This window comes from Orcinus orca, chromosome 19 (genome assembly GCF_937001465.1).
Source record: "Orcinus orca chromosome 19, mOrcOrc1.1, whole genome shotgun sequence".
Classification (NCBI taxonomy): Eukaryota; Metazoa; Chordata; class Mammalia; order Artiodactyla; family Delphinidae; genus Orcinus; species Orcinus orca.
The window spans coordinates 60,309,631-60,337,020 of record NC_064577.1 but is presented as its reverse complement, the minus strand read 5'-3'; positions in this window follow the sequence as shown (position 1 = coordinate 60,337,020).

Genomic DNA, 27,390 nt, shown 5'->3' with positions numbered 1-27,390 from the left:
GTAGCTGCTCCCCTGGGCCTGTGGCTATTCAAAAGCCTGCAGTGCCACAGGAAGAACAGGACTGAAAGTGCAGTCAGAACGCAAGCCGACTTCCTCTAGGAGGCACGGTGATTTCAGGCAGGAGGTCCTAGATGGAATGCGAAGCCGAGGGTTACTCTGAGTGCGGCTCAGACTAAGGCAACGCCCAAGACTTCTACGCCATGTGGGACTGGCCAGAACGGTGTTTGTGAACGTGCCCGAGGGCTGAGGAAATTAAGACGCTTCAAAAGAGAGTGCAGTGCGTTTCCCTATGCTCGGCATGCACAGAGGGGCTCTAAAGGGCTACGGGACTGGATGTTGCTCAGCAGACCCAGGTGCGCCTGGGGGTACTCAGTGTTCCTGCCGGCAACAGGGTGCCCACGCTAGCCTCCTAGGTGTCCAGAGAACCGTGCTGCCGTTAAAGGCACGCAGAGCACAGGCCACCGGCTCATGGGAACTGCTGCACGCCTCCGCTTCTGCACGGCAAATCAGGGCCTTACTTCCAGGCATGTGTTTCTGCTGGGTGTGCCGTCAGCGACACGGCATGGCAAGATGCTGACTTTCTCCTCGAGCAGAGTGACTCCAGGTACGAGGGCCTCGAAGCATTCAAAGCAGAGTGTTATCACATGGCAGCTCACACGAGGGCCATGACAAAGTCTTCCTGAGCACCTGGCACTCGGCAGCAATGTTGTCCTGAGGCCGGTCGAGGTCTCCGGAAATGTAGCTCTCCTCAAGGAACGTACAGTGTGTTGCCCGTCTCTAGGCACGCACAGAGGGCCTCCAAGGGATCAACAAATGGGACTCCTCGAAGTTTCGCAGCCGGCGCACAGGGCTCTGGAGGTACTCGGTGAACTTGGAGGGGAAATGATGCATACACGAGAGGACTCGGAGTCCTCAGAAGTGGTTCTTCCTTTATAATAAAGCATATGAGCGACTAGGAACTCATGGAAAGAGCTGCATGCCTCCGTATCTACATGGGTACTAAGGGCCTGAACTGGAGGCAAGTTCACACGTTGAGTTTCCTTTTAGTGCTAGAGCTTGTCAGGCTGACCACACCGCAGTCACGGAAGCACCTGGTTTAGACAGCAAATTCATTTTCTCCCCAGAAGCGTTCCTACAGGGTTTACAGGCGTATCAAGTGCAGGGGATGTCAGGCAGCTTCAAGGCAGCATGAATGCAGCCTTCAAAATGGGAAAGCAAGGCTAGTTCCAGCAGGCCCCCTTTTCCATGGGCACACTCAGCATACCCCACTGTGGTTTCTAACAAGTCCAAAGAGACGCAGGTTACCCTGTGTGTCTTTCCCTGAATCAGCTTCTCGAAGTAGAGTGTTCTGCATCAAGCGAACTGCCTCAACCAAGGAACGCCGTAGCTGCTCCCCTGGGCCTGTGGCTATTCAAAAGCCTGCAGTGCCACAGGAAGAACAGGACTGAAAGTGCAGTCAGAACGCAAGCCGACTTCCTCTAGGAGGCACGGTGATTTCAGGCAGGAGGTCCTAGATGGAATGCGAAGCCGAGGGTTACTCTGAGTGCGGCTCAGACTAAGGCAACGCCCAAGACTTCTACGCCATGTGGGACTGGCCAGAACGGTGTTTGTGAACGTGCCCGAGGGCTGAGGAAATTAAGACGCTTCAAAAGAGAGTGCAGTGCGTTTCCCTATGCTCGGCATGCACAGAGGGGCTCTAAAGGGCTACGGGACTGGATGTTGCTCAGCAGACCCAGGTGCGCCTGGGGGTACTCAGTGTTCCTGCCGGCAACAGGGTGCCCACGCTAGCCTCCTAGGTGTCCAGAGAACCGTGCTGCCGTTAAAGGCACGCAGAGCACAGGCCACCGGCTCATGGGAACTGCTGCACGCCTCCGCTTCTGCACGGCAAATCAGGGCCTTACTTCCAGGCATGCGTTTCTGCTGGGTGTGCCGTCAGCGACACCGCATGGCAAGATGCTGACTTTCTCCTCGAGCAGAGTGACTCCAGGTACGAGGGCCTCGAAGCATTCAAAGCAGAGTGTTATCACATGGCAGCTCACACGAGGGCCATGACAAAGTCTTCCTGAGCACCTGGCACTCGGCAGCAATGTTGTCCTGAGGCCGGTCGAGGTCTCCGGAAATGTAGCTCTCCTCAAGGAACGTACAGTGTGTTGCCCGTCTCTAGGCACGCACAGAGGGCCTCCAAGGGATCAACAAATGGGACTCCTCGAAGTTTCGCAGCCGGCGCACAGGGCTCTGGAGGTACTCGGTGAACTTGGAGGGGAAATGATGCATACACGAGAGGACTCGGAGTCCTCAGAAGTGGTTCTTCCTTTATAATAAAGCATATGAGCGACTAGGAACTCATGGAAAGAGCTGCATGCCTCCGTATCTACATGGGTACTAAGGGCCTGAACTGGAGGCAAGTTCACACGTTGAGTTTCCTTTTAGTGCTAGAGCTTGTCAGGCTGACCACACCGCAGTCACGGAAGCACCTGGTTTAGACAGCAAATTCATTTTCTCCCCAGAAGCGTTCCTACAGGGTTTACAGGCGTATCAAGTGCAGGGGATGTCAGGCAGCTTCAAGGCAGCATGAATGCAGCCTTCAAAATGGGAAAGCAAGGCTAGTTCCAGCAGGCCCCCTTTTCCATGGGCACACTCAGCATACCCCACTGTGGTTTCTAACAAGTCCAAAGAGACGCAGGTTACCCTGTGTGTCTTTCCCTGAATCAGCTTCTCGAAGTAGAGTGTTCTGCATCAAGCGAACTGCCTCAACCAAGGAACGCCGTAGCTGCTCCCCTGGGCCTGTGGCTATTCAAAAGCCTGCAGTGCCACAGGAAGAACAGGACTGAAAGTGCAGTCAGAACGCAAGCCGACTTCCTCTAGGAGGCACGGTGATTTCAGGCAGGAGGTCCTAGATGGAATGCGAAGCCGAGGGTTACTCTGAGTGCGGCTCAGACTAAGGCAACGCCCAAGACTTCTACGCCATGTGGGACTGGCCAGAACGGTGTTTGTGAACGTGCCCGAGGGCTGAGGAAATTAAGACGCTTCAAAAGAGAGTGCAGTGCGTTTCCCTATGCTCGGCATGCACAGAGGGGCTCTAAAGGGCTACGGGACTGGATGTTGCTCAGCAGACCCAGGTGCGCCTGGGGGTACTCAGTGTTCCTGCCGGCAACAGGGTGCCCACGCTAGCCTCCTAGGTGTCCAGAGAACCGTGCTGCCGTTAAAGGCACGCAGAGCACAGGCCACCGGCTCATGGGAACTGCTGCACGCCTCCGCTTCTGCACGGCAAATCAGGGCCTTACTTCCAGGCATGCGTTTCTGCTGGGTGTGCCGTCAGCGACACCGCATGGCAAGATGCTGACTTTCTCCTCGAGCAGAGTGACTCCAGGTACGAGGGCCTCGAAGCATTCAAAGCAGAGTGTTATCACATGGCAGCTCACACGAGGGCCATGACAAAGTCTTCCTGAGCACCTGGCACTCGGCAGCAATGTTGTCCTGAGGCCGGTCGAGGTCTCCGGAAATGTAGCTCTCCTCAAGGAACGTACAGTGTGTTGCCCGTCTCTAGGCACGCACAGAGGGCCTCCAAGGGATCAACAAATGGGACTCCTCGAAGTTTCGCAGCCGGCGCACAGGGCTCTGGAGGTACTCGGTGAACTTGGAGGGGAAATGATGCATACACGAGAGGACTCGGAGTCCTCAGAAGTGGTTCTTCCTTTATAATAAAGCATATGAGCGACTAGGAACTCATGGAAAGAGCTGCATGCCTCCGTATCTACATGGGTACTAAGGGCCTGAACTGGAGGCAAGTTCACACGTTGAGTTTCCTTTTAGTGCTAGAGCTTGTCAGGCTGACCACACCGCAGTCACGGAAGCACCTGGTTTAGACAGCAAATTCATTTTCTCCCCAGAAGCGTTCCTACAGGGTTTACAGGCGTATCAAGTGCAGGGGATGTCAGGCAGCTTCAAGGCAGCATGAATGCAGCCTTCAAAATGGGAAAGCAAGGCTAGTTCCAGCAGGCCCCCTTTTCCATGGGCACACTCAGCATACCCCACTGTGGTTTCTAACAAGTCCAAAGAGACGCAGGTTACCCTGTGTGTCTTTCCCTGAATCAGCTTCTCGAAGTAGAGTGTTCTGCATCAAGCGAACTGCCTCAACCAAGGAACGCCGTAGCTGCTCCCCTGGGCCTGTGGCTATTCAAAAGCCTGCAGTGCCACAGGAAGAACAGGACTGAAAGTGCAGTCAGAACGCAAGCCGACTTCCTCTAGGAGGCACGGTGATTTCAGGCAGGAGGTCCTAGATGGAATGCGAAGCCGAGGGTTACTCTGAGTGCGGCTCAGACTAAGGCAACGCCCAAGATTTCTACGGCATGTGGGACTGGCCAGAACGGTGTTTGTGAACGTGCCCGAGGGCTGAGGAAATTAAGACGCTTCAAAAGAGAGTGCAGTGCGTTTCCCTATGCTCGGCATGCACAGAGGGGCTCTAAAGGGCTACGGGACTGGATGTTGCTCAGCAGACCCAGGTGCGCCTGGGGGTACTCAGTGTTCCTGCCGGCAACAGGGTGCCCACGCTAGCCTCCTAGGTGTCCAGAGAACCGTGCTGCCGTTAAAGGCACGCAGAGCACAGGCCACCGGCTCATGGGAACTGCTGCACGCCTCCGCTTCTGCACGGCAAATCAGGGCCTTACTTCCAGGCATGTGTTTCTGCTGGGTGTGCCGTCAGCGACACCGCATGGCAAGATGCTGACTTTCTCCTCGAGCAGAGTGACTCCAGGTACGAGGGCCTCGAAGCATTCAAAGCAGAGTGTTATCACATGGCAGCTCACACGAGGGCCATGACAAAGTCTTCCTGAGCACCTGGCACTCGGCAGCAATGTTGTCCTGAGGCCGGTCGAGGTCTCCGGAAATGTAGCTCTCCTCAAGGAACGTACAGTGTGTTGCCCGTCTCTAGGCACGCACAGAGGGCCTCCAAGGGATCAACAAATGGGACTCCTCGAAGTTTCGCAGCCGGCGCACAGGGCTCTGGAGGTACTCGGTGAACTTGGAGGGGAAATGATGCATACACGAGAGGACTCGGAGTCCTCAGAAGTGGTTCTTCCTTTATAATAAAGCATATGAGCGACTAGGAACTCATGGAAAGAGCTGCATGCCTCCGTATCTACATGGGTACTAAGGGCCTGAACTGGAGGCAAGTTCACACGTTGAGTTTCCTTTTAGTGCTAGAGCTTGTCAGGCTGACCACACCGCAGTCACGGAAGCACCTGGTTTAGACAGCAAATTCATTTTCTCCCCAGAAGCGTTCCTACAGGGTTTACAGGCGTATCAAGTGCAGGGGATGTCAGGCAGCTTCAAGGCAGCATGAATGCAGCCTTCAAAATGGGAAAGCAAGGCTAGTTCCAGCAGGCCCCCTTTTCCATGGGCACACTCAGCATACCCCACTGTGGTTTCTAACAAGTCCAAAGAGACGCAGGTTACCCTGTGTGTCTTTCCCTGAATCAGCTTCTCGAAGTAGAGTGTTCTGCATCAAGCGAACTGCCTCAACCAAGGAACGCCGTAGCTGCTCCCCTGGGCCTGTGGCTATTCAAAAGCCTGCAGTGCCACAGGAAGAACAGGACTGAAAGTGCAGTCAGAACGCAAGCCGACTTCCTCTAGGAGGCACGGTGATTTCAGGCAGGAGGTCCTAGATGGAATGCGAAGCCGAGGGTTACTCTGAGTGCGGCTCAGACTAAGGCAACGCCCAAGACTTCTACGCCATGTGGGACTGGCCAGAACGGTGTTTGTGAACGTGCCCGAGGGCTGAGGAAATTAAGACGCTTCAAAAGAGAGTGCAGTGCGTTTCCCTATGCTCGGCATGCACAGAGGGGCTCTAAAGGGCTACGGGACTGGATGTTGCTCAGCAGACCCAGGTGCGCCTGGGGGTACTCAGTGTTCCTGCCGGCAACAGGGTGCCCACGCTAGCCTCCTAGGTGTCCAGAGAACCGTGCTGCCGTTAAAGGCACGCAGAGCACAGGCCACCGGCTCATGGGAACTGCTGCACGCCTCCGCTTCTGCACGGCAAATCAGGGCCTTACTTCCAGGCATGCGTTTCTGCTGGGTGTGCCGTCAGCGACACCGCATGGCAAGATGCTGACTTTCTCCTCGAGCAGAGTGACTCCAGGTACGAGGGCCTCGAAGCATTCAAAGCAGAGTGTTATCACATGGCAGCTCACACGAGGGCCATGACAAAGTCTTCCTGAGCACCTGGCACTCGGCAGCAATGTTGTCCTGAGGCCGGTCGAGGTCTCCGGAAATGTAGCTCTCCTCAAGGAACGTACAGTGTGTTGCCCGTCTCTAGGCACGCACAGAGGGCCTCCAAGGGATCAACAAATGGGACTCCTCGAAGTTTCGCAGCCGGCGCACAGGGCTCTGGAGGTACTCGGTGAACTTGGAGGGGAAATGATGCATACACGAGAGGACTCGGAGTCCTCAGAAGTGGTTCTTCCTTTATAATAAAGCATATGAGCGACTAGGAACTCATGGAAAGAGCTGCATGCCTCCGTATCTACATGGGTACTAAGGGCCTGAACTGGAGGCAAGTTCACACGTTGAGTTTCCTTTTAGTGCTAGAGCTTGTCAGGCTGACCACACCGCAGTCACGGAAGCACCTGGTTTAGACAGCAAATTCATTTTCTCCCCAGAAGCGTTCCTACAGGGTTTACAGGCGTATCAAGTGCAGGGGATGTCAGGCAGCTTCAAGGCAGCATGAATGCAGCCTTCAAAATGGGAAAGCAAGGCTAGTTCCAGCAGGCCCCCTTTTCCATGGGCACACTCAGCATACCCCACTGTGGTTTCTAACAAGTCCAAAGAGACGCAGGTTACCCTGTGTGTCTTTCCCTGAATCAGCTTCTCGAAGTAGAGTGTTCTGCATCAAGCGAACTGCCTCAACCAAGGAACGCCGTAGCTGCTCCCCTGGGCCTGTGGCTATTCAAAAGCCTGCAGTGCCACAGGAAGAACAGGACTGAAAGTGCAGTCAGAACGCAAGCCGACTTCCTCTAGGAGGCACGGTGATTTCAGGCAGGAGGTCCTAGATGGAATGCGAAGCCGAGGGTTACTCTGAGTGCGGCTCAGACTAAGGCAACGCCCAAGACTTCTACGCCATGTGGGACTGGCCAGAACGGTGTTTGTGAACGTGCCCGAGGGCTGAGGAAATTAAGACGCTTCAAAAGAGAGTGCAGTGCGTTTCCCTATGCTCGGCATGCACAGAGGGGCTCTAAAGGGCTACGGGACTGGATGTTGCTCAGCAGACCCAGGTGCGCCTGGGGGTACTCAGTGTTCCTGCCGGCAACAGGGTGCCCACGCTAGCCTCCTAGGTGTCCAGAGAACCGTGCTGCCGTTAAAGGCACGCAGAGCACAGGCCACCGGCTCATGGGAACTGCTGCACGCCTCCGCTTCTGCACGGCAAATCAGGGCCTTACTTCCAGGCATGCGTTTCTGCTGGGTGTGCCGTCAGCGACACCGCATGGCAAGATGCTGACTTTCTCCTCGAGCAGAGTGACTCCAGGTACGAGGGCCTCGAAGCATTCAAAGCAGAGTGTTATCACATGGCAGCTCACACGAGGGCCATGACAAAGTCTTCCTGAGCACCTGGCACTCGGCAGCAATGTTGTCCTGAGGCCGGTCGAGGTCTCCGGAAATGTAGCTCTCCTCAAGGAACGTACAGTGTGTTGCCCGTCTCTAGGCACGCACAGAGGGCCTCCAAGGGATCAACAAATGGGACTCCTCGAAGTTTCGCAGCCGGCGCACAGGGCTCTGGAGGTACTCGGTGAACTTGGAGGGGAAATGATGCATACACGAGAGGACTCGGAGTCCTCAGAAGTGGTTCTTCCTTTATAATAAAGCATATGAGCGACTAGGAACTCATGGAAAGAGCTGCATGCCTCCGTATCTACATGGGTACTAAGGGCCTGAACTGGAGGCAAGTTCACACGTTGAGTTTCCTTTTAGTGCTAGAGCTTGTCAGGCTGACCACACCGCAGTCACGGAAGCACCTGGTTTAGACAGCAAATTCATTTTCTCCCCAGAAGCGTTCCTACAGGGTTTACAGGCGTATCAAGTGCAGGGGATGTCAGGCAGCTTCAAGGCAGCATGAATGCAGCCTTCAAAATGGGAAAGCAAGGCTAGTTCCAGCAGGCCCCCTTTTCCATGGGCACACTCAGCATACCCCACTGTGGTTTCTAACAAGTCCAAAGAGACGCAGGTTACCCTGTGTGTCTTTCCCTGAATCAGCTTCTCGAAGTAGAGTGTTCTGCATCAAGCGAACTGCCTCAACCAAGGAACGCCGTAGCTGCTCCCCTGGGCCTGTGGCTATTCAAAAGCCTGCAGTGCCACAGGAAGAACAGGACTGAAAGTGCAGTCAGAACGCAAGCCGACTTCCTCTAGGAGGCACGGTGATTTCAGGCAGGAGGTCCTAGATGGAATGCGAAGCCGAGGGTTACTCTGAGTGCGGCTCAGACTAAGGCAACGCCCAAGATTTCTACGGCATGTGGGACTGGCCAGAACGGTGTTTGTGAACGTGCCCGAGGGCTGAGGAAATTAAGACGCTTCAAAAGAGAGTGCAGTGCGTTTCCCTATGCTCGGCATGCACAGAGGGGCTCTAAAGGGCTACGGGACTGGATGTTGCTCAGCAGACCCAGGTGCGCCTGGGGGTACTCAGTGTTCCTGCCGGCAACAGGGTGCCCACGCTAGCCTCCTAGGTGTCCAGAGAACCGTGCTGCCGTTAAAGGCACGCAGAGCACAGGCCACCGGCTCATGGGAACTGCTGCACGCCTCCGCTTCTGCACGGCAAATCAGGGCCTTACTTCCAGGCATGTGTTTCTGCTGGGTGTGCCGTCAGCGACACCGCATGGCAAGATGCTGACTTTCTCCTCGAGCAGAGTGACTCCAGGTACGAGGGCCTCGAAGCATTCAAAGCAGAGTGTTATCACATGGCAGCTCACACGAGGGCCATGACAAAGTCTTCCTGAGCACCTGGCACTCGGCAGCAATGTTGTCCTGAGGCCGGTCGAGGTCTCCGGAAATGTAGCTCTCCTCAAGGAACGTACAGTGTGTTGCCCGTCTCTAGGCACGCACAGAGGGCCTCCAAGGGATCAACAAATGGGACTCCTCGAAGTTTCGCAGCCGGCGCACAGGGCTCTGGAGGTACTCGGTGAACTTGGAGGGGAAATGATGCATACACGAGAGGACTCGGAGTCCTCAGAAGTGGTTCTTCCTTTATAATAAAGCATATGAGCGACTAGGAACTCATGGAAAGAGCTGCCTGCCTCCGTATCTACATGGGTACTAAGGGCCTGAACTGGAGGCAAGTTCACACGTTGAGTTTCCTTTTAGTGCTAGAGCTTGTCAGGCTGACCACACCGCAGTCACGGAAGCACCTGGTTTAGACAGCAAATTCATTTTCTCCCCAGAAGCGTTCCTACAGGGTTTACAGGCGTATCAAGTGCAGGGGATGTCAGGCAGCTTCAAGGCAGCATGAATGCAGCCTTCAAAATGGGAAAGCAAGGCTAGTTCCAGCAGGCCCCCTTTTCCATGGGCACACTCAGCATACCCCACTGTGGTTTCTAACAAGTCCAAAGAGACGCAGGTTACCCTGTGTGTCTTTCCCTGAATCAGCTTCTCGAAGTAGAGTGTTCTGCATCAAGCGAACTGCCTCAACCAAGGAACGCCGTAGCTGCTCCCCTGGGCCTGTGGCTATTCAAAAGCCTGCAGTGCCACAGGAAGAACAGGACTGAAAGTGCAGTCAGAACGCAAGCCGACTTCCTCTAGGAGGCACGGTGATTTCAGGCAGGAGGTCCTAGATGGAATGCGAAGCCGAGGGTTACTCTGAGTGCGGCTCAGACTAAGGCAACGCCCAAGACTTCTACGCCATGTGGGACTGGCCAGAACGGTGTTTGTGAACGTGCCCGAGGGCTGAGGAAATTAAGACGCTTCAAAAGAGAGTGCAGTGCGTTTCCCTATGCTCGGCATGCACAGAGGGGCTCTAAAGGGCTACGGGACTGGATGTTGCTCAGCAGACCCAGGTGCGCCTGGGGGTACTCAGTGTTCCTGCCGGCAACAGGGTGCCCACGCTAGCCTCCTAGGTGTCCAGAGAACCGTGCTGCCGTTAAAGGCACGCAGAGCACAGGCCACCGGCTCATGGGAACTGCTGCACGCCTCCGCTTCTGCACGGCAAATCAGGGCCTTACTTCCAGGCATGCGTTTCTGCTGGGTGTGCCGTCAGCGACACCGCATGGCAAGATGCTGACTTTCTCCTCGAGCAGAGTGACTCCAGGTACGAGGGCCTCGAAGCATTCAAAGCAGAGTGTTATCACATGGCAGCTCACACGAGGGCCATGACAAAGTCTTCCTGAGCACCTGGCACTCGGCAGCAATGTTGTCCTGAGGCCGGTCGAGGTCTCCGGAAATGTAGCTCTCCTCAAGGAACGTACAGTGTGTTGCCCGTCTCTAGGCACGCACAGAGGGCCTCCAAGGGATCAACAAATGGGACTCCTCGAAGTTTCGCAGCCGGCGCACAGGGCTCTGGAGGTACTCGGTGAACTTGGAGGGGAAATGATGCATACACGAGAGGACTCGGAGTCCTCAGAAGTGGTTCTTCCTTTATAATAAAGCATATGAGCGACTAGGAACTCATGGAAAGAGCTGCATGCCTCCGTATCTACATGGGTACTAAGGGCCTGAACTGGAGGCAAGTTCACACGTTGAGTTTCCTTTTAGTGCTAGAGCTTGTCAGGCTGACCACACCGCAGTCACGGAAGCACCTGGTTTAGACAGCAAATTCATTTTCTCCCCAGAAGCGTTCCTACAGGGTTTACAGGCGTATCAAGTGCAGGGGATGTCAGGCAGCTTCAAGGCAGCATGAATGCAGCCTTCAAAATGGGAAAGCAAGGCTAGTTCCAGCAGGCCCCCTTTTCCATGGGCACACTCAGCATACCCCACTGTGGTTTCTAACAAGTCCAAAGAGACGCAGGTTACCCTGTGTGTCTTTCCCTGAATCAGCTTCTCGAAGTAGAGTGTTCTGCATCAAGCGAACTGCCTCAACCAAGGAACGCCGTAGCTGCTCCCCTGGGCCTGTGGCTATTCAAAAGCCTGCAGTGCCACAGGAAGAACAGGACTGAAAGTGCAGTCAGAACGCAAGCCGACTTCCTCTAGGAGGCACGGTGATTTCAGGCAGGAGGTCCTAGATGGAATGCGAAGCCGAGGGTTACTCTGAGTGCGGCTCAGACTAAGGCAACGCCCAAGATTTCTACGGCATGTGGGACTGGCCAGAACGGTGTTTGTGAACGTGCCCGAGGGCTGAGGAAATTAAGACGCTTCAAAAGAGAGTGCAGTGCGTTTCCCTATGCTCGGCATGCACAGAGGGGCTCTAAAGGGCTACGGGACTGGATGTTGCTCAGCAGACCCAGGTGCGCCTGGGGGTACTCAGTGTTCCTGCCGGCAACAGGGTGCCCACGCTAGCCTCCTAGGTGTCCAGAGAACCGTGCTGCCGTTAAAGGCACGCAGAGCACAGGCCACCGGCTCATGGGAACTGCTGCACGCCTCCGCTTCTGCACGGCAAATCAGGGCCTTACTTCCAGGCATGTGTTTCTGCTGGGTGTGCCGTCAGCGACACCGCATGGCAAGATGCTGACTTTCTCCTCGAGCAGAGTGACTCCAGGTACGAGGGCCTCGAAGCATTCAAAGCAGAGTGTTATCACATGGCAGCTCACACGAGGGCCATGACAAAGTCTTCCTGAGCACCTGGCACTCGGCAGCAATGTTGTCCTGAGGCCGGTCGAGGTCTCCGGAAATGTAGCTCTCCTCAAGGAACGTACAGTGTGTTGCCCGTCTCTAGGCACGCACAGAGGGCCTCCAAGGGATCAACAAATGGGACTCCTCGAAGTTTCGCAGCCGGCGCACAGGGCTCTGGAGGTACTCGGTGAACTTGGAGGGGAAATGATGCATACACGAGAGGACTCGGAGTCCTCAGAAGTGGTTCTTCCTTTATAATAAAGCATATGAGCGACTAGGAACTCATGGAAAGAGCTGCCTGCCTCCGTATCTACATGGGTACTAAGGGCCTGAACTGGAGGCAAGTTCACACGTTGAGTTTCCTTTTAGTGCTAGAGCTTGTCAGGCTGACCACACCGCAGTCACGGAAGCACCTGGTTTAGACAGCAAATTCATTTTCTCCCCAGAAGCGTTCCTACAGGGTTTACAGGCGTATCAAGTGCAGGGGATGTCAGGCAGCTTCAAGGCAGCATGAATGCAGCCTTCAAAATGGGAAAGCAAGGCTAGTTCCAGCAGGCCCCCTTTTCCATGGGCACACTCAGCATACCCCACTGTGGTTTCTAACAAGTCCAAAGAGACGCAGGTTACCCTGTGTGTCTTTCCCTGAATCAGCTTCTCGAAGTAGAGTGTTCTGCATCAAGCGAACTGCCTCAACCAAGGAACGCCGTAGCTGCTCCCCTGGGCCTGTGGCTATTCAAAAGCCTGCAGTGCCACAGGAAGAACAGGACTGAAAGTGCAGTCAGAACGCAAGCCGACTTCCTCTAGGAGGCACGGTGATTTCAGGCAGGAGGTCCTAGATGGAATGCGAAGCCGAGGGTTACTCTGAGTGCGGCTCAGACTAAGGCAACGCCCAAGACTTCTACGCCATGTGGGACTGGCCAGAACGGTGTTTGTGAACGTGCCCGAGGGCTGAGGAAATTAAGACGCTTCAAAAGAGAGTGCAGTGCGTTTCCCTATGCTCGGCATGCACAGAGGGGCTCTAAAGGGCTACGGGACTGGATGTTGCTCAGCAGACCCAGGTGCGCCTGGGGGTACTCAGTGTTCCTGCCGGCAACAGGGTGCCCACGCTAGCCTCCTAGGTGTCCAGAGAACCGTGCTGCCGTTAAAGGCACGCAGAGCACAGGCCACCGGCTCATGGGAACTGCTGCACGCCTCCGCTTCTGCACGGCAAATCAGGGCCTTACTTCCAGGCATGTGTTTCTGCTGGGTGTGCCGTCAGCGACACCGCATGGCAAGATGCTGACTTTCTCCTCGAGCAGAGTGACTCCAGGTACGAGGGCCTCGAAGCATTCAAAGCAGAGTGTTATCACATGGCAGCTCACACGAGGGCCATGACAAAGTCTTCCTGAGCACCTGGCACTCGGCAGCAATGTTGTCCTGAGGCCGGTCGAGGTCTCCGGAAATGTAGCTCTCCTCAAGGAACGTACAGTGTGTTGCCCGTCTCTAGGCACGCACAGAGGGCCTCCAAGGGATCAACAAATGGGACTCCTCGAAGTTTCGCAGCCGGCGCACAGGGCTCTGGAGGTACTCGGTGAACTTGGAGGGGAAATGATGCATACACGAGAGGACTCGGAGTCCTCAGAAGTGGTTCTTCCTTTATAATAAAGCATATGAGCGACTAGGAACTCATGGAAAGAGCTGCCTGCCTCCGTATCTACATGGGTACTAAGGGCCTGAACTGGAGGCAAGTTCACACGTTGAGTTTCCTTTTAGTGCTAGAGCTTGTCAGGCTGACCACACCGCAGTCACGGAAGCACCTGGTTTAGACAGCAAATTCATTTTCTCCCCAGAAGCGTTCCTACAGGGTTTACAGGCGTATCAAGTGCAGGGGATGTCAGGCAGCTTCAAGGCAGCATGAATGCAGCCTTCAAAATGGGAAAGCAAGGCTAGTTCCAGCAGGCCCCCTTTTCCATGGGCACACTCAGCATACCCCACTGTGGTTTCTAACAAGTCCAAAGAGACGCAGGTTACCCTGTGTGTCTTTCCCTGAATCAGCTTCTCGAAGTAGAGTGTTCTGCATCAAGCGAACTGCCTCAACCAAGGAACGCCGTAGCTGCTCCCCTGGGCCTGTGGCTATTCAAAAGCCTGCAGTGCCACAGGAAGAACAGGACTGAAAGTGCAGTCAGAACGCAAGCCGACTTCCTCTAGGAGGCACGGTGATTTCAGGCAGGAGGTCCTAGATGGAATGCGAAGCCGAGGGTTACTCTGAGTGCGGCTCAGACTAAGGCAACGCCCAAGACTTCTACGCCATGTGGGACTGGCCAGAACGGTGTTTGTGAACGTGCCCGAGGGCTGAGGAAATTAAGACGCTTCAAAAGAGAGTGCAGTGCGTTTCCCTATGCTCGGCATGCACAGAGGGGCTCTAAAGGGCTACGGGACTGGATGTTGCTCAGCAGACCCAGGTGCGCCTGGGGGTACTTAGTGTTCCTGCCGGCAACAGGGTGCCCACGCTAGCCTCCTAGGTGTCCAGAGAACCGTGCTGCCGTTAAAGGCACGCAGAGCACAGGCCACCGGCTCATGGGAACTGCTGCACGCCTCCGCTTCTGCACGGCAAATCAGGGCCTTACTTCCAGGCATGTGTTTCTGCTGGGTGTGCCGTCAGCGACACCGCATGGCAAGATGCTGACTTTCTCCTCGAGCAGCGTGACTCCAGGTACGAGGGCCTCGAAGCATTCAAAGCAGAGTGTTATCACATGGCAGCTCACACGAGGGCCATGACAAAGTCTTCCTGAGCACCTGGCACTCGGCAGCAATGTTGTCCTGAGGCCGGTCGAGGTCTCCGGAAATGTAGCTCTCCTCAAGGAACGTACAGTGTGTTGCCCGTCTCTAGGCACGCACAGAGGGCCTCCAAGGGATCAACAAATGGGACTCCTCGAAGTTTCGCAGCCGGCGCACAGGGCTCTGGAGGTACTCGGTGAACTTGGAGGGGAAATGATGCATACACGAGAGGACTCGGAGTCCTCAGAAGTGGTTCTTCCTTTATAATAAAGCATATGAGCGACTAGGAACTCATGGAAAGAGCTGCCTGCCTCCGTATCTACATGGGTACTAAGGGCCTGAACTGGAGGCAAGTTCACACGTTGAGTTTCCTTTTAGTGCTAGAGCTTGTCAGGCTGACCACACCGCAGTCACGGAAGCACCTGGTTTAGACAGCAAATTCATTTTCTCCCCAGAAGCGTTCCTACAGGGTTTACAGGCGTATCAAGTGCAGGGGATGTCAGGCAGCTTCAAGGCAGCATGAATGCAGCCTTCAAAATGGGAAAGCAAGGCTAGTTCCAGCAGGCCCCCTTTTCCATGGGCACACTCAGCATACCCCACTGTGGTTTCTAACAAGTCCAAAGAGACGCAGGTTACCCTGTGTGTCTTTCCCTGAATCAGCTTCTCGAAGTAGAGTGTTCTGCATCAAGCGAACTGCCTCAACCAAGGAACGCCGTAGCTGCTCCCCTGGGCCTGTGGCTATTCAAAAGCCTGCAGTGCCACAGGAAGAACAGGACTGAAAGTGCAGTCAGAACGCAAGCCGACTTCCTCTAGGAGGCACGGTGATTTCAGGCAGGAGGTCCTAGATGGAATGCGAAGCCGAGGGTTACTCTGAGTGCGGCTCAGACTAAGGCAACGCCCAAGACTTCTACGCCATGTGGGACTGGCCAGAACGGTGTTTGTGAACGTGCCCGAGGGCTGAGGAAATTAAGACGCTTCAAAAGAGAGTGCAGTGCGTTTCCCTATGCTCGGCATGCACAGAGGGGCTCTAAAGGGCTACGGGACTGGACGTTGCTCAGCAGACCCAGGTGCGCCTGGGGGTACTCAGTGTTCCTGCCGGCAACAGGGTGCCCACGCTAGCCTCCTAGGTGTCCAGAGAACCGTGCTGCCGTTAAAGGCACGCAGAGCACAGGCCACCGGCTCATGGGAACTGCTGCACGCCTCCGCTTCTGCACGGCAAATCAGGGCCTTACTTCCAGGCATGTGTTTCTGCTGGGTGTGCCGTCAGCGACACCGCATGGCAAGATGCTGACTTTCTCCTCGAGCAGAGTGACTCCAGGTACGAGGGCCTCGAAGCATTCAAAGCAGAGTGTTATCACATGGCAGCTCACACGAGGGCCATGACAAAGTCTTCCTGAGCACCTGGCACTCGGCAGCAATGTTGTCCTGAGGCCGGTCGAGGTCTCCGGAAATGTAGCTCTCCTCAAGGAACGTACAGTGTGTTGCCCGTCTCTAGGCACGCACAGAGGGCCTCCAAGGGATCAACAAATGGGACTCCTCGAAGTTTCGCAGCCGGCGCACAGGGCTCTGGAGGTACTCGGTGAACTTGGAGGGGAAATGATGCATACACGAGAGGACTCGGAGTCCTCAGGAGTGGTTCTTCCTTTATAATAAAGCATATGAGCGACTAGGAACTCATGGAAAGAGCTGCCTGCCTCCGTATCTACATGGGTACTAAGGGCCTGAACTGGAGGCAAGTTCACACGTTGAGTTTCCTTTTAGTGCTAGAGCTTGTCAGGCTGACCACACCGCAGTCACGGAAGCACCTGGTTTAGACAGCAAATTCATTTTCTCCCCAGAAGCGTTCCTACAGGGTTTACAGGCGTATCAAGTGCAGGGGATGTCAGGCAGCTTCAAGGCAGCATGAATGCAGCCTTCAAAATGGGAAAGCAAGGCTAGTTCCAGCAGGCCCCCTTTTCCATGGGCACACTCAGCATACCCCACTGTGGTTTCTAACAAGTCCAAAGAGACGCAGGTTACCCTGTGTGTCTTTCCCTGAATCAGCTTCTCGAAGTAGAGTGTTCTGCATCAAGCGAACTGCCTCAACCAAGGAACGCCGTAGCTGCTCCCCTGGGCCTGTGGCTATTCAAAAGCCTGCAGTGCCACAGGAAGAACAGGACTGAAAGTGCAGTCAGAACGCAAGCCGACTTCCTCTAGGAGGCACGGTGATTTCAGGCAGGAGGTCCTAGATGGAATGCGAAGCCGAGGGTTACTCTGAGTGCGGCTCAGACTAAGGCAACGCCCAAGACTTCTACGCCATGTGGGACTGGCCAGAACGGTGTTTGTGAACGTGCCCGAGGGCTGAGGAAATTAAGACGCTTCAAAAGAGAGTGCAGTGCGTTTCCCTATGCTCGGCATGCACAGAGGGGCTCTAAAGGGCTACGGGACTGGACGTTGCTCAGCAGACCCAGGTGCGCCTGGGGGTACTCAGTGTTCCTGCCGGCAACAGGGTGCCCACGCTAGCCTCCTAGGTGTCCAGAGAACCGTGCTGCCGTTAAAGGCACGCAGAGCACAGGCCACCGGCTCATGGGAACTGCTGCACGCCTCCGCTTCTGCACGGCAAATCAGGGCCTTACTTCCAGGCATGTGTTTCTGCTGGGTGTGCCGTCAGCGACACCGCATGGCAAGATGCTGACTTTCTCCTCGAGCAGAGTGACTCCAGGTACGAGGACCTCGAAGCATTCAAAGCAGAGTGTTATCACATGGCAGCTCACACGAGGGCCATGACAAAGTCTTCCTGAGCACCTGGCACTCGGCAGCAATGTTGTCCTGAGGCCGGTCGAGGTCTCCGGAAATGTAGCTCTCCTCAAGGAACGTACAGTGTGTTGCCCGTCTCTAGGCACGCACAGAGGGCCTCCAAGGGATCAACAAATGGGACTCCTCGAAGTTTCGCAGCCGGCGCACAGGGCTCTGGAGGTACTCGGTGAACTTGGAGGGGAAATGATGCATACACGAGAGGACTCGGAGTCCTCAGAAGTGGTTCTTCCTTTATAATAAAGCATATGAGCGACTAGGAACTCATGGAAAGAGCTGCCTGCCTCCGTATCTACATGGGTACTAAGGGCCTGAACTGGAGGCAAGTTCACACGTTGAGTTTCCTTTTAGTGCTAGAGCTTGTCAGGCTGACCACACCGCAGTCACGGAAGCACCTGGTTTAGACAGCAAATTCATTTTCTCCCCAGAAGCGTTCCTACAGGGTTTACAGGCGTATCAAGTGCAGGGGATGTCAGGCAGCTTCAAGGCAGCATGAATGCAGCCTTCAAAATGGGAAAGCAAGGCTAGTTCCAGCAGGCCCCCTTTTCCATGGGCACACTCAGCATACCCCACTGTGGTTTCTAACAAGTCCAAAGAGACGCAGGTTACCCTGTGTGTCTTTCCCTGAATCAGCTTCTCGAAGTAGAGTGTTCTGCATCAAGCGAACTGCCTCAACCAAGGAACGCCGTAGCTGCTCCCCTGGGCCTGTGGCTATTCAAAAGCCTGCAGTGCCACAGGAAGAACAGGACTGAAAGTGCAGTCAGAACGCAAGCCGACTTCCTCTAGGAGGCACGGTGATTTCAGGCAGGAGGTCCTAGATGGAATGCGAAGCCGAGGGTTACTCTGAGTGCGGCTCAGACTAAGGCAACGCCCAAGACTTCTACGCCATGTGGGACTGGCCAGAACGGTGTTTGTGAACGTGCCCGAGGGCTGAGGAAATTAAGACGCTTCAAAAGAGAGTGCAGTGCGTTTCCCTATGCTCGGCATGCACAGAGGGGCTCTAAAGGGCTACGGGACTGGACGTTGCTCAGCAGACCCAGGTGCGCCTGGGGGTACTCAGTGTTCCTGCCGGCAACAGGGTGCCCACGCTAGCCTCCTAGGTGTCCAGAGAACCGTGCTGCCGTTAAAGGCACGCAGAGCACAGGCCACCGGCTCATGGGAACTGCTGCACGCCTCCGCTTCTGCACGGCAAATCAGGGCCTTACTTCCAGGCATGTGTTTCTGCTGGGTGTGCCGTCAGCGACACCGCATGGCAAGATGCTGACTTTCTCCTCGAGCAGAGTGACTCCAGGTACGAGGGCCTCGAAGCATTCAAAGCAGAGTGTTATCACATGGCAGCTCACACGAGGGCCATGACAAAGTCTTCCTGAGCACCTGGCACTCGGCAGCAATGTTGTCCTGAGGCCGGTCGAGGTCTCCGGAAATGTAGCTCTCCTCAAGGAACGTACAGTGTGTTGCCCGTCTCTAGGCACGCACAGAGGGCCTCCAAGGGATCAACAAATGGGACTCCTCGAAGTTTCGCAGCCGGCGCACAGGGCTCTGGAGGTACTCGGTGAACTTGGAGGGGAAATGATGCATACACGAGAGGACTCGGAGTCCTCAGAAGTGGTTCTTCCTTTATAATAAAGCATATGAGCGACTAGGAACTCATGGAAAGAGCTGCCTGCCTCCGTATCTACATGGGTACTAAGGGCCTGAACTGGAGGCAAGTTCACACGTTGAGTTTCCTTTTAGTGCTAGAGCTTGTCAGGCTGACCACACCGCAGTCACGGAAGCACCTGGTTTAGACAGCAAATTCATTTTCTCCCCAGAAGCGTTCCTACAGGGTTTACAGGCGTATCAAGTGCAGGGGATGTCAGGCAGCTTCAAGGCAGCATGAATGCAGCCTTCAAAATGGGAAAGCAAGGCTAGTTCCAGCAGGCCCCCTTTTCCATGGGCACACTCAGCATACCCCACTGTGGTTTCTAACAAGTCCAAAGAGACGCAGGTTACCCTGTGTGTCTTTCCCTGAATCAGCTTCTCGAAGTAGAGTGTTCTGCATCAAGCGAACTGCCTCAACCAAGGAACGCCGTAGCTGCTCCCCTGGGCCTGTGGCTATTCAAAAGCCTGCAGTGCCACAGGAAGAACAGGACTGAAAGTGCAGTCAGAACGCAAGCCGACTTCCTCTAGGAGGCACGGTGATTTCAGGCAGGAGGTCCTAGATGGAATGCGAAGCCGAGGGTTACTCTGAGTGCGGCTCAGACTAAGGCAACGCCCAAGACTTCTACGCCATGTGGGACTGGCCAGAACGGTGTTTGTGAACGTGCCCGAGGGCTGAGGAAATTAAGACGCTTCAAAAGAGAGTGCAGTGCGTTTCCCTATGCTCGGCATGCACAGAGGGGCTCTAAAGGGCTACGGGACTGGACGTTGCTCAGCAGACCCAGGTGCGCCTGGGGGTACTCAGTGTTCCTGCCGGCAACAGGGTGCCCACGCTAGCCTCCTAGGTGTCCAGAGAACCGTGCTGCCGTTAAAGGCACGCAGAGCACAGGCCACCGGCTCATGGGAACTGCTGCACGCCTCCGCTTCTGCACGGCAAATCAGGGCCTTACTTCCAGGCATGTGTTTCTGCTGGGTGTGCCGTCAGCGACACCGCATGGCAAGATGCTGACTTTCTCCTCGAGCAGAGTGACTCCAGGTACGAGGGCCTCGAAGCATTCAAAGCAGAGTGTTATCACATGGCAGCTCACACGAGGGCCATGACAAAGTCTTCCTGAGCACCTGGCACTCGGCAGCAATGTTGTCCTGAGGCCGGTCGAGGTCTCCGGAAATGTAGCTCTCCTCAAGGAACGTACAGTGTGTTGCCCGTCTCTAGGCACGCACAGAGGGCCTCCAAGGGATCAACAAATGGGACTCCTCGAAGTTTCGCAGCCGGCGCACAGGGCTCTGGAGGTACTCGGTGAACTTGGAGGGGAAATGATGCATACACGAGAGGACTCGGAGTCCTCAGAAGTGGTTCTTCCTTTATAATAAAGCATATGAGCGACTAGGAACTCATGGAAAGAGCTGCCTGCCTCCGTATCTACATGGGTACTAAGGGCCTGAACTGGAGGCAAGTTCACACGTTGAGTTTCCTTTTAGTGCTAGAGCTTGTCAGGCTGACCACACCGCAGTCACGGAAGCACCTGGTTTAGACAGCAAATTCATTTTCTCCCCAGAAGCGTTCCTACAGGGTTTACAGGCGTATCAAGTGCAGGGGATGTCAGGCAGCTTCAAGGCAGCATGAATGCAGCCTTCAAAATGGGAAAGCAAGGCTAGTTCCAGCAGGCCCCCTTTTCCATGGGCACACTCAGCATACCCCACTGTGGTTTCTAACAAGTCCAAAGAGACGCAGGTTACCCTGTGTGTCTTTCCCTGAATCAGCTTCTCGAAGTAGAGTGTTCTGCATCAAGCGAACTGCCTCAACCAAGGAACGCCGTAGCTGCTCCCCTGGGCCTGTGGCTATTCAAAAGCCTGCAGTGCCACAGGAAGAACAGGACTGAAAGTGCAGTCAGAACGCAAGCCGACTTCCTCTAGGAGGCACGGTGATTTCAGGCAGGAGGTCCTAGATGGAATGCGAAGCCGAGGGTTACTCTGAGTGCGGCTCAGACTAAGGCAACGCCCAAGACTTCTACGCCATGTGGGACTGGCCAGAACGGTGTTTGTGAACGTGCCCGAGGGCTGAGGAAATTAAGACGCGTCAAAAGAGAGTGCAGTGCGTTTCCCTATGCTCGGCATGCACAGAGGGGCTCTAAAGGGCTACGGGACTGGACGTTGCTCAGCAGACCCAGGTGCGCCTGGGGGTACTCAGTGTTCCTGCCGGCAACAGGGTGCCCACGCTAGCCTCCTAGGTGTCCAGAGAACTGTGCTGCCGTTAAAGGCACGCAGAGCACAGGCCACCGGCTCATGGAAACTGCTGCACGCCTCCGCGTCTGCACGGCAAATCAGGGCCTTACTTCCAGGCATGTGTTTCTGCTGGGTGTGCCGTCAGCGACACCGCATGGCAAGATGCTGACTTTCTCCTCGAGCAGAGTGACTCCAGGTACGAGGGCCTCGAAGCATTCAAAGCAGAGTGTTATCACATGGCAGCTCACACGAGGGCCATGACAAAGTCTTCCTGAGCACCTGGCACTCGGCAGCAATGTTGTCCTGAGGCCGGTCGAGGTCTCCGGAAATGTAGCTCTCCTCAAGGAACGTACAGTGTGTTGCCCGTCTCTAGGCACGCACAGAGGGCCTCCAAGGGATCAACAAATGGGACTCCTCGAAGTTTCGCAGCCGGCGCACAGGGCTCTGGAGGTACTCGGTGAACTTGGAGGGGAAATGATGCATACACGAGAGGACTCGGAGTCCTCAGGAGTGGTTCTTCCTTTATAATAAAGCATATGAGCGACTAGGAACTCATGGAAAGAGCTGCATGCCTCCGTATCTACATGGGTACTAAGGGCCTGAACTGGAGGCAAGTTCACACGTTGAGTTTCCTTTTAGTGCTAGAGCTTGTCAGGCTGACCACACCGCAGTCACGGAAGCACCTGGTTTAGACAGCAAATTCATTTTCTCCCCAGAAGCGTTCCTACAGGGTTTACAGGCGTATCAAGTGCAGGGGATGTCAGGCAGCTTCAAGGCAGCATGAATGCAGCCTTCAAAATGGGAAAGCAAGGCTAGTTCCAGCAGGCCCCCTTTTCCATGGGCACACTCAGCATACCCCACTGTGGTTTCTAACAAGTCCAAAGAGACGCAGGTTACCCTGTGTGTCTTTCCCTGAATCAGCTTCTCGAAGTAGAGTGTTCTGCATCAAGCGAACTGCCTCAACCAAGGAACGCCGTAGCTGCTCCCCTGGGCCTGTGGCTATTCAAAAGCCTGCAGTGCCACAGGAAGAACAGGACTGAAAGTGCAGTCAGAACGCAAGCCGACTTCCTCTAGGAGGCACGGTGATTTCAGGCAGGAGGTCCTAGATGGAATGCGAAGCCGAGGGTTACTCTGAGTGCGGCTCAGACTAAGGCAACGCCCAAGACTTCTACGCCATGTGGGACTGGCCAGAACGGTGTTTGTGAACGTGCCCGAGGGCTGAGGAAATTAAGACGCTTCAAAAGAGAGTGCAGTGCGTTTCCCTATGCTCGGCATGCACAGAGGGGCTCTAAAGGGCTACGGGACTGGATGTTGCTCAGCAGACCCAGGTGCGCCCGGGGGTACTCAGTGTTCCTGCCGGCAACAGGGTGCCCACGCTAGCCTCCTAGGTGTCCAGAGAACTGTGCTGCCGTTAAAGGCACGCAGAGCACAGGCCACCGGCTCATGGAAACTGCTGCACGCCTCCGCGTCTGCACGGCAAATCAGGGCCTTACTTCCAGGCATGTGTTTCTGCTGGGTGTGCCGTCAGCGACACCGCATGGCAAGATGCTGACTTTCTCCTCGAGCAGAGTGACTCCAGGTACGAGGGCCTCGAAGCATTCAAAGCAGAGTGTTATCACATGGCAGCTCACACGAGGGCCATGACAAAGTCTTCCTGAGCACCTGGCACTCGGCAGCAATGTTGTCCTGAGGCCGGTCGAGGTCTCCGGAAATGTAGCTCTCCTCAAGGAACGTACAGTGTGTTGCCCGTCTCTAGGCACGCACAGAGGGCCTCCAAGGGATCAACAAATGGGACTCCTCGAAGTTTCGCAGCCGGCGCACAGGGCTCTGGAGGTACTCAGTGAACTTGGAGGGGAAATGATGCATACACGAGAGGACTCGGAGTCCTCAGAAGTGGTTCTTCCTTTATAATAAAGCATATGAGCGACTAGGAACTCATGGAAAGAGCTGCATGCCTCCGTATCTACATGGGTACTAAGGGCCTGAACTGGAGGCAAGTTCACACGTTGAGTTTCCTTTTAGTGCTAGAGCTTGTCAGGCTGACCACACCGCAGTCACGGAAGCACCTGGTTTAGACAGCAAATTCATTTTCTCCCCAGAAGCGTTCCTACAGGGTTTACAGGCGTATCAAGTGCAGGGGATGTCAGGCAGCTTCAAGGCAGCATGAATGCAGCCTTCAAAATGGGAAAGCAAGGCTAGTTCCAGCAGGCCCCCTTTTCCATGGGCACACTCAGCATACCCCACTGTGGTTTCTAACAAGTCCAAAGAGACGCAGGTTACCCTGTGTGTCTTTCCCTGAATCAGCTTCTCGAAGTAGAGTGTTCTGCATCAAGCGAACTGCCTCAACCAAGGAACGCCGTAGCTGCTCCCCTGGGCCTGTGGCTATTCAAAAGCCTGCAGTGCCACAGGAAGAACAGGACTGAAAGTGCAGTCAGAACGCAAGCCGACTTCCTCTAGGAGGCACGGTGATTTCAGGCAGGAGGTCCTAGATGGAATGCGAAGCCGAGGGTTACTCTGAGTGCGGCTCAGACTAAGGCAACGCCCAAGACTTCTACGCCATGTGGGACTGGCCAGAACGGTGTTTGTGAACGTGCCCGAGGGCTGAGGAAATTAAGACGCTTCAAAAGAGAGTGCAGTGCGTTTCCCTATGCTCGGCATGCACAGAGGGGCTCTAAAGGGCTACGGGACTGGATGTTGCTCAGCAGACCCAGGTGCGCCCGGGGGTACTCAGTGTTCCTGCCGGCAACAGGGTGCCCACGCTAGCCTCCTAGGTGTCCAGAGAACTGTGCTGCCGTTAAAGGCACGCAGAGCACAGGCCACCGGCTCATGGAAACTGCTGCACGCCTCCGCGTCTGCACGGCAAATCAGGGCCTTACTTCCAGGCATGTGTTTCTGCTGGGTGTGCCGTCAGCGACACCGCATGGCAAGATGCTGACTTTCTCCTCGAGCAGAGTGCCTCGAGGTACGAGGGCCTCGAAGCATTCAAAGCAGAGTGTTATCACATGGCAGCTCACACGAGGGCCATGACAAAGTCTTCCTGAGCACCTGGCACTCGGCAGCAATGTTGTCCTGAGGCCGGTCGAGGTCTCCGGAAATGTAGCTCTCCTCAAGGAACGTACAGTGTGTTGCCCGTCTCTAGGCACGCACAGAGGGCCTCCAAGGGATCAACAAATGGGACTCCTCGAAGTTTCGCAGCCGGCGCACAGGGCTCTGGAGGTACTCAGTGAACTTGGAGGGGAAATGATGCATACACGAGAGGACTCGGAGTCCTCAGGAGTGGTTCTTCCTTTATAATAAAGCATATGAGCGACTAGGAACTCATGGAAAGAGCTGCATGCCTCCGTATCTACATGGGTACTAAGGGCCTGAACTGGAGGCAAGTTCACACGTTGAGTTTCCTTTTAGTGCTAGAGCTTGTCAGGCTGACCACACCGCAGTCACGGAAGCACCTGGTTTAGACAGCAAATTCATTTTCTCCCCAGAAGCGTTCCTACAGGGTTTACAGGCGTATCAAGTGCAGGGGATGTCAGGCAGCTTCAAGGCAGCATGAATGCAGCCTTCAAAATGGGAAAGCAAGGCTAGTTCCAGCAGGCCCCCTTTTCCATGGGCACACTCAGCATACCCCACTGTGGTTTCTAACAAGTCCAAAGAGACGCAGGTTACCCTGTGTGTCTTTCCCTGAATCAGCTTCTCGAAGTAGAGTGTTCTGCATCAAGCGAACTGCCTCAACCAAGGAACGCCGTAGCTGCTCCCCTGGGCCTGTGGCTATTCAAAAGCCTGCAGTGCCACAGGAAGAACAGGACTGAAAGTGCAGTCAGAACGCAAGCCGACTTCCTCTAGGAGGCACGGTGATTTCAGGCAGGAGGTCCTAGATGGAATGCGAAGCCGAGGGTTACTCTGAGTGCGGCTCAGACTAAGGCAACGCCCAAGACTTCTACGCCATGTGGGACTGGCCAGAACGGTGTTTGTGAACGTGCCCGAGGGCTGAGGAAATTAAGACGCTTCAAAAGAGAGTGCAGTGCGTTTCCCTATGCTCGGCATGCACAGAGGGGCTCTAAAGGGCTACGGGACTGGATGTTGCTCAGCAGACCCAGGTGCGCCTGGGGGTACTCAGTGTTCCTGCCGGCAACAGGGTGCCCACGCTAGCCTCCTAGGTGTCCAGAGAACTGTGCTGCCGTTAAAGGCACGCAGAGCACAGGCCACCGGCTCATGGGAACTGCTGCACGCCTCCGCGTCTGCACGGCAAATCAGGGCCTTACTTCCAGGCATGTGTTTCTGCTGGGTGTGCCGTCAGCGACACCGCATGGCAAGATGCTGACTTTCTCCTCGAGCAGAGTGACTCCAGGTACGAGGGCCTCGAAGCATTCAAAGCAGAGTGTTATCACATGGCAGCTCACACGAGGGCCATGACAAAGTCTTCCTGAGCACCTGGCACTCGGCAGCAATGTTGTCCTGAGGCCGGTCGAGGTCTCCGGAAATGTAGCTCTCCTCAAGGAACGTACAGTGTGTTGCCCGTCTCTAGGCACGCACAGAGGGCCTCCAAGGGATCAACAAATGGGACTCCTCGAAGTTTCGCAGCCGGCGCACAGGGCTCTGGAGGTACTCAGTGAACTTGGAGGGGAAATGATGCATACACGAGAGGACTCGGAGTCCTCAGAAGTGGTTCTTCCTTTATAATAAAGCATATGAGCGACTAGGAACTCATGGAAAGAGCTGCATGCCTCCGTATCTACATGGGTACTAAGGGCCTGAACTGGAGGCAAGTTCACACGTTGAGTTTCCTTTTAGTGCTAGAGCTTGTCAGGCTGACCACACCGCAGTCACGGAAGCACCTGGTTTAGACAGCAAATTCATTTTCTCCCCAGAAGCGTTCCTACAGGGTTTACAGGCGTATCAAGTGCAGGGGATGTCAGGCAGCTTCAAGGCAGCATGAATGCAGCCTTCAAAATGGGAAAGGAAGGCTAGTTCCAGCAGGCCCCCTTTTCCATGGGCACACTCAGCATACCCCACTGTGGTTTCTAACAAGTCCAAAGAGACGCAGGTTACCCTGTGTGTCTTTCCCTGAATCAGCTTCTCGAAGTAGAGTGTTCTGCATCAAGCGAACTGCCTCAACCAAGGAACGCCGTAGCTGCTCCCCTGGGCCTGTGGCTATTCAAAAGCCTGCAGTGCCACAGGAAGAACAGGACTGAAAGTGCAGTCAGAACGCAAGCCGACTTCCTCTAGGAGGCACGGTGATTTCAGGCAGGAGGTCCTAGATGGAATGCGAAGCCGAGGGTTACTCTGAGTGCGGCTCAGACTAAGGCAACGCCCAAGACTTCTACGCCATGTGGGACTGGCCAGAACGGTGTTTGTGAACGTGCCCGAGGGCTGAGGAAATTAAGACGCTTCAAAAGAGAGTGCAGTGCGTTTCCCTATGCTCGGCATGCACAGAGGGGCTCTAAAGGGCTACGGGACTGGACGTTGCTCAGCAGACCCAGGTGCGCCTGGGGGTACTCAGTGTTCCTGCCGGCAACAGGGTGCCCACGCTAGCCTCCTAGGTGTCCAGAGAACTGTGCTGCCGTTAAAGGCACGCAGAGCACAGGCCACCGGCTCATGGAAACTGCTGCCCGCCTCCGCGTCTGCACGGCAAATCAGGGCCTTACTTCCAGGCATGTGTTTCTGCTGGGTGTGCCGTCAGCGACACCGCATGGCAAGATGCTGACTTTCTCCTCGAGCAGAGTGACTCCAGGTACGAGGGCCTCGAAGCATTCAAAGCAGAGTGTTATCACATGGCAGCTCACACGAGGGCCATGACAAAGTCTTCCTGAGCACCTGGCACTCGGCAGCAATGTTGTCCTGAGGCCGGTCGAGGTCTCCGGAAATGTAGCTCTCCTCAAGGAACGTACAGTGTGTTGCCCGTCTCTAGGCACGCACAGAGGGCCTCCAAGGGATCAACAAATGGGACTCCTCGAAGTTTCGCAGCCGGCGCACAGGGCTCTGGAGGTACTCAGTGAACTTGGAGGGGAAATGATGCATACACGAGAGGACTCGGAGTCCTCAGGAGTGGTTCTTCCTTTATAATAAAGCATATGAGCGACTAGGAACTCATGGAAAGAGCTGCATGCCTCCGTATCTACATGGGTACTAAGGGCCTGAACTGGAGGCAAGTTCACACGTTGAGTTTCCTTTTAGTGCTAGAGCTTGTCAGGCTGACCACACCGCAGTCACGGAAGCACCTGGTTTAGACAGCAAATTCAT